This window comes from Buceros rhinoceros, unplaced genomic scaffold (genome assembly GCF_000710305.1).
Source record: "Buceros rhinoceros silvestris isolate BGI_N320 unplaced genomic scaffold, ASM71030v1 scaffold3873, whole genome shotgun sequence".
Classification (NCBI taxonomy): domain Eukaryota; kingdom Metazoa; phylum Chordata; class Aves; order Bucerotiformes; family Bucerotidae; genus Buceros; species Buceros rhinoceros.
In genome coordinates this window covers 11,894-21,594 of record NW_010405218.1, presented here as the reverse complement: position 1 = coordinate 21,594, position 9,701 = coordinate 11,894, and the positions used below count along the sequence as shown (strand labels likewise).

Here is a 9,701-nt window from a genome sequence, read left to right as displayed (position 1 = left end):
AGGGAAAGATACATACACAAAAGAAACCTATGACACAGACATGCAAAAAAACTACCAAATTGCAAGGGAGAGCAATACAACTATAAGTGCCCAAACGTATGTGTCTCACTTTACAGCTACAAAATTCAGGACTGATGCAGTTTCCATGGAGGAGTAAACTATCTCAAAAGTAACAAGCATAAGAGCTTTCACACAGCTATTAAATGAAGGTCTGCAAACACTCAAATCTTCTTCAAGGAAGCCTGTTTTTTTGAGGTCTGCACAATCAAAAACGTATCCACCACTTGCGGGAGAATGTTCTTAAAAATACTGCTACCCACTACAGGCAAACAATCTAAAAAACACTGAACAAAAATTTACATAAGAATTTACCAAAACCTTACACAAAACTTTGATTTTGACTAACAGAGCCTTGTTGAAAGATTCTGGGATTTTTTTCAAGCTTAAAAGATAAGAAGGTCCAGGAATAGAAATCCACTTGGTTTTAAGAAAATCGAATTTTTCCATCACGGACTTCAGTAAAGAAAATAAAGCTCAGTGTTACTAACTTTAAACTGCTACTCGTGCAATGATAAAGCAACGGAGTATAATGCTTATGTGCATGGATACGTAGACATTAGTCAAACAGCTCCCCATATCATTCGACCAAAGAAAGGCAACAGCAATACATCTTATATTCCACAATTTGTGATAAAGCAGGTAACATTCAGATCTCCAGCTTCTGAATATGTGAAAAGTAAAAACATTAACTGCCCAACAATGTCCACAGTGCTAGACACAGAGGAAAAAACAAGATCTATCAACGCCAGGAGAGATAGCTGATACTTTCATTACTATCCTGGTTTGCCATTCTTTTTTAGTGCAGGACCAGAGTGGGGGGCTGGGCACTCAATCGCATTCATTCTGTAGCACCAAAACAGCTATGAACTCCTGGCAGTACTTGGGTTTGTCCCAGACCAACCAGACACTGGTTCATGAGTCAGCATAGGTCAAAATACATTAAATATGCAAAGTGGATTGTAGCTACTCTATAAGGAGCAAAAGCCCTTAGTGGTATGGACAACTGCCAAGTCCACTGGCCTCAGGCCATAAGAACAGCCCTGCAGCATTTCAGTTAACTGCCTAAGTAGCCCAAGCATTGAAGGAAGTTTTCCTAGTTCAAGATGCTCTGCGAAGGAACCAGATCATTACCACTGGAGCTAGGCACTTTCAGCCAATCTACCACTACTCTCTTAAGGCTCTACCATATCCTCTTCACCTTCCTCTCATACAAAAAAACCATGCAGGTGTATTTGCTTTATGACAAAGCTTTTTGTTGCCAAGTCTACTTTAGAACAGCAGGAAAACAAGATTAGTTCAGTCACAAGCTAAATCTAGTCTTGGATTCTGACAACTCATCTGACAGATAAAGAACAACAAAAAAAAAAAGCCCCACACATCCCAAAAAAACCCTTAAGCAAACAAAACAACCCCCTACACACACACACAGAGAATAAGGAAGGTCTTTGTCACAACAATGAAGTGAGTTTACACAATAATTGCTTTTAATGTAAAACAGAGATGGTTACTAGAAATTAGCTTCTAGCAATGCCTTCAAACTAAACTGTTCTCTGACAACCGGGGGAAAAAAGTTTAACTAAAAGTTTAACGTGTAGAGATGTTCTTTCAATAAATAGAAACTGTAAGCGGACTTTAGGATAAAACAGCCAATGACTTCATATAAGCATGTCAATTTTAATACACATCTGAATTTATGAAACACCTTTTAAAGTACTTAAGAAAAATTTCAAGTTTGGGGTTTTCTTTTATTTAGTTTTGTTTGGTTTTTAATCACTGAAGAATACTACCTTTTACAGAATCTAAACCAGTATTCTCACTGATGTGAGGTGGTAATGGACAACTTGCTACCGATTCACATATTGCTGGGAAACTCAACAGGTGAAACACCCCTTGTTCAGTAACAATCAACTTACTGGAGGAAACAAGGGGCAACACTGTGACAGGGAAACAAGAAATCTGGGATTTATCTCACTCTTAGGCCTTGACTAAAACTTAAAACATTCAAAAATCCCCCAAAGTGGTTAAAAGTAAAATCAATTAAAAAGTCATTTGACCTGTAAAAAACCAGTATTATGAACTTACATTAAATGGGAAGAAAATTTTTTAACCAAGATCAAGCAATTGGCAGGGGAGTGGGAGGGGAATAATCAGGTTAGAACATAAGTTTTAAAAGACTTCACAAACTTCTTTTTGTTGTTGTTTTAAGCAAAATTCTCACATCTACCATTGTTCTTCACTATGCCCTTCCATTTAACAATATTATATTTCTTCTCATTGACTTTGTCAAGTGATCAAGCTTGATTTTTCTAACTGAACTATTCCCACTTATTATTCCAAACACTGACAACTCCAGTGTGTCATTTGCACACTTTGCTAGCACAATAGCTTTTTTCTTTCCCCCAGAATACAGGTAGAAATTTAAAATCGCCATGTCTCAAAACCAAATTCCTGCAGCTAAACAAAAAAATTGATTTTTCTGGTGCAAGCCAAGGTGAGAGAGGCTACCAACTGTTAATAATAATGCCCATGTACTAATTATAGGCCTTTGGGTTTATAACAATTGTTACCCGTATCTAGTATCAATGCTCGTCAGGCCTTACATGGTCTCTACTATATCTTAGCTTGATTTTAACTGCATTTGGAAAAAATGTGATTTTAGAAACCCCTATGAGAGCAAGCATAATATCTGTCTTGTTTTAGCCATATTAGCAGTTTTCTGTCTGTCCTTAAATTTTGCTTGGCCTCACACAAATGAGTCAGTATGAACAAAGGTATCAATCACAGGAAGAGCAGTAAGGTACAAGCAGTTAAACAGCTGCAGTGGGAGCCACAACCATACATAATAAGGAAGGAAAGGAGGATGAGACTTTATTCCAGGAAGGGTTAGAGAACACTGGTTGGGCCTTACAGCAAGTCCGCCAACATGAAGAAGGGTTGGAAGGAAGAAAGAAGAAAATAACAGAATAGACCTTGCCTGCTCCTTGTTGGAAGGGCACTGTGAAGGACAGAAAGAACTCCCATCCAATGCCTGGTCAACTAAGGAAATTAACATTAACTTAGCTTTACATGTCCATCTACTACTCACAGGTAAAATCCTGCTTTAAAAATAAATAATTTTAAAACAAGCGAACAGAAAAAAGTAGACGTTACTAAGTGGCTGTTGTGCAACATGGGATGACAATCCACCTCTTACTTCCAAATTACATTTGATCATCAGGATTCTTCATTTTTAATAACAAAGCTAACAGATCAGTAGAAACCAATGCCTGAGAAAGCCACATATTTTGTTGACATTTTAACATGTAAGAAACACCCTGCCTCAAACTTTATCATTTAAGTTGCTATCAATTGTTTACTAATTGGTTACAAATAAAATGAACTGGCTTCTAGTTTTTAGGTAACTGGGCTCATCTTCACCCAAGACCAGCCTCAAAGACTGAAATGGTCTGCTAGCACAGAACAACAGAATGGTTAAGGTGGGAAGGAAGCTCTAGAGATCCAGTCCAATTCCCTCAATCAAGCAGGATCATCTAGAACACGTTGTTCAAGGCTGTGTCCAGTTAGGTTTTTGAGGATCTCCAAGGATGGAGATTTCAACCTCTCTGAGCAACCTGTGCCAGAGCTTTGGTCACTCCCAAAAGCTGGTTTCTTATGTTTAAATTTAAGTACCTCTACTTCAGTTTGTTTCTACGGTTTGTGTCGTATCAGAACGCACCAATGAGAAGAGTCTGTTTCTATCTTCATCACAATCTCCTATTTAGGTATTTATACCCATTGATAATACCCACATACACTTTCACTTCTCAAGACTGAACAATCCCAACTCTCTTGGCTTCTCCTCATATGACGCATACCTCAATCCCTTTACCATCTTCCTGGTCCTTTGCCAGACTAGCTCCAGTCTGTTCGTGTCTGTCTTGTTATGAGGAGCCTAGAGCTGGACCCAGCACTCCAGGTGTGATTTCACCTGTGCAAGGGGAAGGAACACCCTCTACCTAACGGCAATGCACTGCCTCCAGCAGTCCAGGATGCTACTTAGGTTTTGTGTGCCAGACCACATTGTAGACTCAACATCTGATGTGTTGAACATCAAGACAGCCAGCTCCGTTTTCTGCAAAGATGCCTTCCAGCCAGGCAGTTCCCAGTGTCCACTGGAGCATGAGGTTATTCCTTCCCAGGGGCAGGACTTCTGCACTCCTCTTTGTGGAACTTTACTAGATTCCCATGGACCCATTTCTCCAGCCTGTCAAGGTCCCCCTGAATGGTAGCACAGACCATCTGATCCATCAATCACTTCTAGTTTTGCACTGTCTGCAAAACTTGGTGTTTCATCATCCAGTAAAGATGCTTAACAATAGTAGTTCTACTATCAGCCCCTGGAGCACACCACTAGTGACTGGTCCTCATGCCAGTCACTGGAATTCATTTTGCTGATCACGACCCTTGAGCCAAGTACTTCTGCCCATAGCTTATCCATTTGTCAGTGAGAAAGTTATGTGAGACAGTTTAGAAAGCCTTGCTGAAGTCAGGAGAAGCAACATTCAGTACTATCTCCTCATTCTCCAAATCACTCATCTCATTCAAAAGGCTATCAGGCTAGCCAGGCATAACTTCTCCGTCACAGATTAATGCCAACTACTCTGAACCATGTTCTTGTCCTTATCTTGGCTTCCAGGAGTATTTTGCTTCATCACTTGCTCAAGGACTGAGGTGAGGAGGACCCACCTTTAGTTCCAGTATTATCCTTGCCCTAATTCAAGACAGGAGTGACATTTGTTCTCGTAACAGTTCTCAGGAAGCTCCCCTGACCATCATGAATATTTCAACGATATTCAAGACTGGTCTTGTAATGACATCAGCCAGCACCCTCAGCACCGAGGGGTGCATCCTATCAGGGCCCACATAGTTTTTTCAAACATTCCCTAACCTGATCCTCCTCCACCAATGAAAAGCATTCCTTGTTCCAGACCTTCCTCCAGGTCTACAGGGCCTGAAGTTTTTGAAGGCTGATATTACTAGGGAAGACCCAGGCCAAGAGGGCATTGTTCAGCTTTTCCAGGTCTTCTGCCAGCAGTTCACCCACCCCACTCAGCAGCAGGCCCCATTCCTTCTGCTGCCAACAGATCTGCAAAAGCCGTTTTTGTGTTCCTTCACATCTCTCACCAGTTTTAACACCAGAAGAACTTTTGACTTTCGTTACTACAGAATCACATAATGATTGAAGTTGGAAGGGACCTCTGAAAATCATCTAGTAGCAGGGTCAAAGACAGTTGCTCAGGACCTTTTACTAGAGTTAAAAAAAGGGAAAAAGAAAATGAGGTAGGGTGAGAAACTGGATTTTTTTACCCAAAGGCTCTAACCTTAAGCTCTAAGGTAAGTTTTTAAATTCCTTTTATAAACTTTGAAGGGAGACTTGGGCTCTTAAAACAACTTAAAAATGGAACTTGTTTTTTTTAAAAATCTCACTTCTACTGTTACAATTCATTGTTGCCAATAGCCTTAATCTGAATACTACACATCTCAAAGAGTCAAGATCATCTTACTTGTTTGGTTTTCCTCAGAACAATTTAAAAATCAAACATAAATATAAAGCTGATTAAAGCGGTGTGAGTTTTCAGTGGAACTTAACAAAAAAGTATAGATCTTCTCCCACTCAGAAGGCATTCATCAGGCACAAACAGAAGGTCTTCAATGTTTTAGAATGTTTCTAACTCACTCCCCATCCAAAACATAACAAGCAGCTCAGAGAAAAATAGCAATCTGTAAAAGAAAATAGATGTGGGCATCTGAAAGATATGGCAGTATCAGCTACGTTGATTTTTCCCCCCTTGGTTTTCTTGCTTTCATTATATCAAAGCGACAGTCTCCATCACGTTTATTTATACAATCTTACCAGGGTGATGTAAAATGTGAAATATGCCTTAAAGATGGGGGATAGCAATCTGCTTTATCCACTAGTCAGTGACAAACCCAATTCTATTTTGTACTAAGTATGCTATATTTTAGAAAAGTACACACAAAAATCATCATGGTTTATTTTTCATTTACTTCCTTTCTGGAATTGTATTTAACTAATGAATTAATTAGCTAACGCTGAAGAACAGAATCCGCCTCTGTTCCCCTTCCATTCACACAAAAATAGAACCAGGTTCAGAAGAAACCTGGAAAGACACCTGAAGAATATACTTCACTTACAACTCTTACCTATATTGAATCAAGTTTCATCAACTTGAGAGGCTAAACACACCTCTGATATATATCAAGACATTCAGAGCTGTTAATAGTAACAAAGAGATGCTAGACTCATCCATTCACTCTCCAAGCTAGTAAGACTAAATGTGTCAAGCACTCAGTTTCGGGCTGTTGAGGTAGTTCTTCTCCACCCCTTCTGTAGAGATGGCCAAGATCTAAAAAAGCAGCTTGAATTACCTTTTACCTTCCTACCATTTTTCTGTTCAACTTCTCTATGCAGTAGTCAAGTCTCCTGGCTTAGAAATGTCAACCAATTAAGTGTTTAAGCTGGCAATCTGATCAAGCCAGAACTTGTCTCTGGGCACTTCATGAAGGTATAAATATACTGTCTCCTCACGGGAGCATTTATGAAAATAGAATAATTCTACAGACATCTAATATTTTACATGTAATTAAGTTGCTCAATGAAAATAACTGCCAACCCTTACTAATTCAGAGAGGTAGGAAGCAAGATGCTTCAAAAGGCAAAAGGTAAAAGCAAATGAAAAGTTTACAATCTCAAGCATTTCCAAACTGACCCGACTTCAATGCAACTATCACTTGCTTTCACTGTTTACTCAGTCTGTGTTTATTCAAAGTTTAAGTTCTATAAGACTTCTCTACCTCATTTATTCTTAGCTTCTCACCCTGAAATATTTACTATATTTCTAAAAATGACACCTATACCACTTTCAGAACCTCATATTCTCTTTACAGGCAAAACAGCAGCATTGTTTAATAAACAAACTGTGAGAGAAGTGCAAAATGCCTCAGAACTTTTACTGAAGCGGACTATTCAGCAAGACCATGAAATACAGTTTTTGAAAGGCAGATATATACACTGGTCACGAAAAACATTCTTCAGGGTTTGGTGCGAACAGCCAGTCTCATTCAGGTCTTCACACCTGAGTGGTGAGCTTCCCCAAGAGCTTTGAGCTCACAGCTCTCAGAAGTTGATCCTTTAGTTCTGTGCTTTTTCGCTAGTTCCTGAAACTACTGAAAAAGTTTCTGTTTCTGCATCCAAGAAGACAGGATCTTTAACAAAACATATTAGCATACGACATAGGTCTTTTCATTCTTAATTAAGAAGATAGGTTTTTATAAGATATGTTGCACAAGTGATAGCAAGTGGACAAAAATTATTCTGTATTCAAGTTTTGTTTCTCTTGATTATATGCTGCAGATATTCTGTAGGTTTCTGGATAAGTATATATTTGTACAGATGTATTTTAATTGCACACAAACCAGCTACCTAAAAGGCAGCTGGCACAACATACATAAAAAATTAGTTCTAAAGAACATGCCATGAGCATTGTAATTGCGTTGATTCAACGGGCTAGGAAACAAGGGAGTATTTCTTTATGTTCACTGAAATGTAAATTAAGTTTTCCTGCACAAGACAGAAAGACTTTAGTATCTTTTCTGTTTCTCAACCATTAGTGGGCTCTCCACTCAAAATACATAGAGCCTGAGGAATAATAGGCTCCAATTTTTTTTTTGTTGGGCAAATACATAAAATACAGCCTTCCCAAGGGAAAAATGGAGAAGTTATTTATGGAAATGGAACACAATTTTCTAGTTCAATCTATAACAGAAGTGTCATTCCAGTTCACGATTTCATTGAGAGGATCAGACTATAACAGGATAAATCAAAAACAAATGCTTTAACACACAGCTCTAAACCAAACATCCAAAAAATGCAAATACATTTTACAGTTGAAAACATTCAGTTACCAGCACTTATCTCAATGTTTGGAAAAGGAAATTATTGGTCATGAAAAAAGTGGTATGTTGAAGCAACTGTAATTTTGCAAATATACACTGCTCTGCAAAAGGTTCAATAAAAATAACATTTACTTAGAAAGCTTTACTTATTCTTCCCTAAAAAGAGTCTGGAAGTTATTTTTCTTAACATTTAATTCCACTACCACGGCAACTCTACAACTTCAAACTGCAACTGCCATGGATTTCATACACTGGGCTTTTTGACTTTAAAATCTATATATTATGGAGCAAGCTACAGCAGAGTGCAAATCTGTCCTCTTCCATTCTGATTTCTCCAGCATGTTTTAAAATGTATTGTCAAGTAGAAGAAAATATAAGGCAACCACTGAAGAAATCTTATCTATGAGAAAGCTCAGTTCTCCAGTCACCTTGCAGAAAGAGTTGCTAATCTAGCCCTAGACTGTCCATGTTTATTAACTTCAAGTCAATGCACAGCCACTCAAGAAGGGAATTATTCTATTCAGCAACAATCATTTTCTCCTCAACACACAGAAACAACTCCCTACATGAATGCTAAAATAGCAGCTCTAAACAAAACCACATTGAATGGATGCAGATACTATGTGAGGGTTAAAGTGAACCACCTGTGACCAATACATACACTAGATGAGGAGGTTCTGAAAACTTAGCTCTAAATACCCAGCAAAATCATGTCCTCTTCCTATATTCCAAGCATCTACCAAAAAAAAAAAAAAAAAAAACCAAAACATGGAAAGCAAGAAATTTGCACTTTAAAATGGAAATACTACTAGGACACCAAATACTTGGCCATCTGACCAAGTCAAAACTGTCTGTGCTCAACCTAAGAGCTGCTTAGCTGTATTATTCCTCTGCTTCAGCTCTTAAGAGGAGCTATAATTCTCCAGGTAAAGTGTTAACAGTATCCGTTCTGAGATTTGAGTTTCTTCAACATTGGAAATAACATAAATAGCCCAAATTAAGCTCTCTCAATTATGTATTTTACAAATTTATATGGTCCAATTCATGGAAAAATTAAAGGCTACCTATAGCCTCCAGAAGGAGTTTAAAGGCTGAAAAATTGTTATGGCGAGTTACACATTAGAAATGCCTCTGCTCCAAAAAACACCTGGCTATAAATTTGTACACTGCTACTCATTAGTTCCACAATGTATCTTCAGCCTTCTCTTCTTTGCCAAGACAGAAACCTTTGTCTTTGCAGCAGTTGCACCTGATCAAGACCTAACCAACTGGATATTCTCATCCAACACTGCACATCTATCTGCAACTCGGTCAGTATAAACCATACAGGTAATTTGACCCTTCCTTGGGCATCAGCAGAGAAAGATGAAAAGACGCAAGTGATTTGGCACATGTTCCTATCCATAACAAAAGAAAAAGGATGGTTCTTCTCCTAAAATACCACACGTCTTGATTCTTTTAGCAACTAAAAACCCCACATTACCATTTTGTTAAAAGGTTGAAAGCTAACCAACATGTTTTAGTGACCAAGAGAGCTTGAAAACAGTAACTAATAAAAAAAAACCTCTGACCTCCAAACTCAAGTTTTTCAATGATACAGACAACAGCACATGCATGCTTCATGATACACAGCAGCAAATGAAAACACAGCTACAAAATTACTGAAAGACCAGAGAAGGGAAAGA

General features: G+C 38.3%; 1 protein-coding gene across 1 annotated transcript in view; it reads right to left on the bottom strand.

Moving 5' to 3' along the window:
* Nucleotides 1-9,701, bottom strand: part of PHIP (pleckstrin homology domain interacting protein) — a 96,195-nt gene that overhangs the window by 85,595 nt on the left and 899 nt on the right. The window lies entirely within an intron of this gene.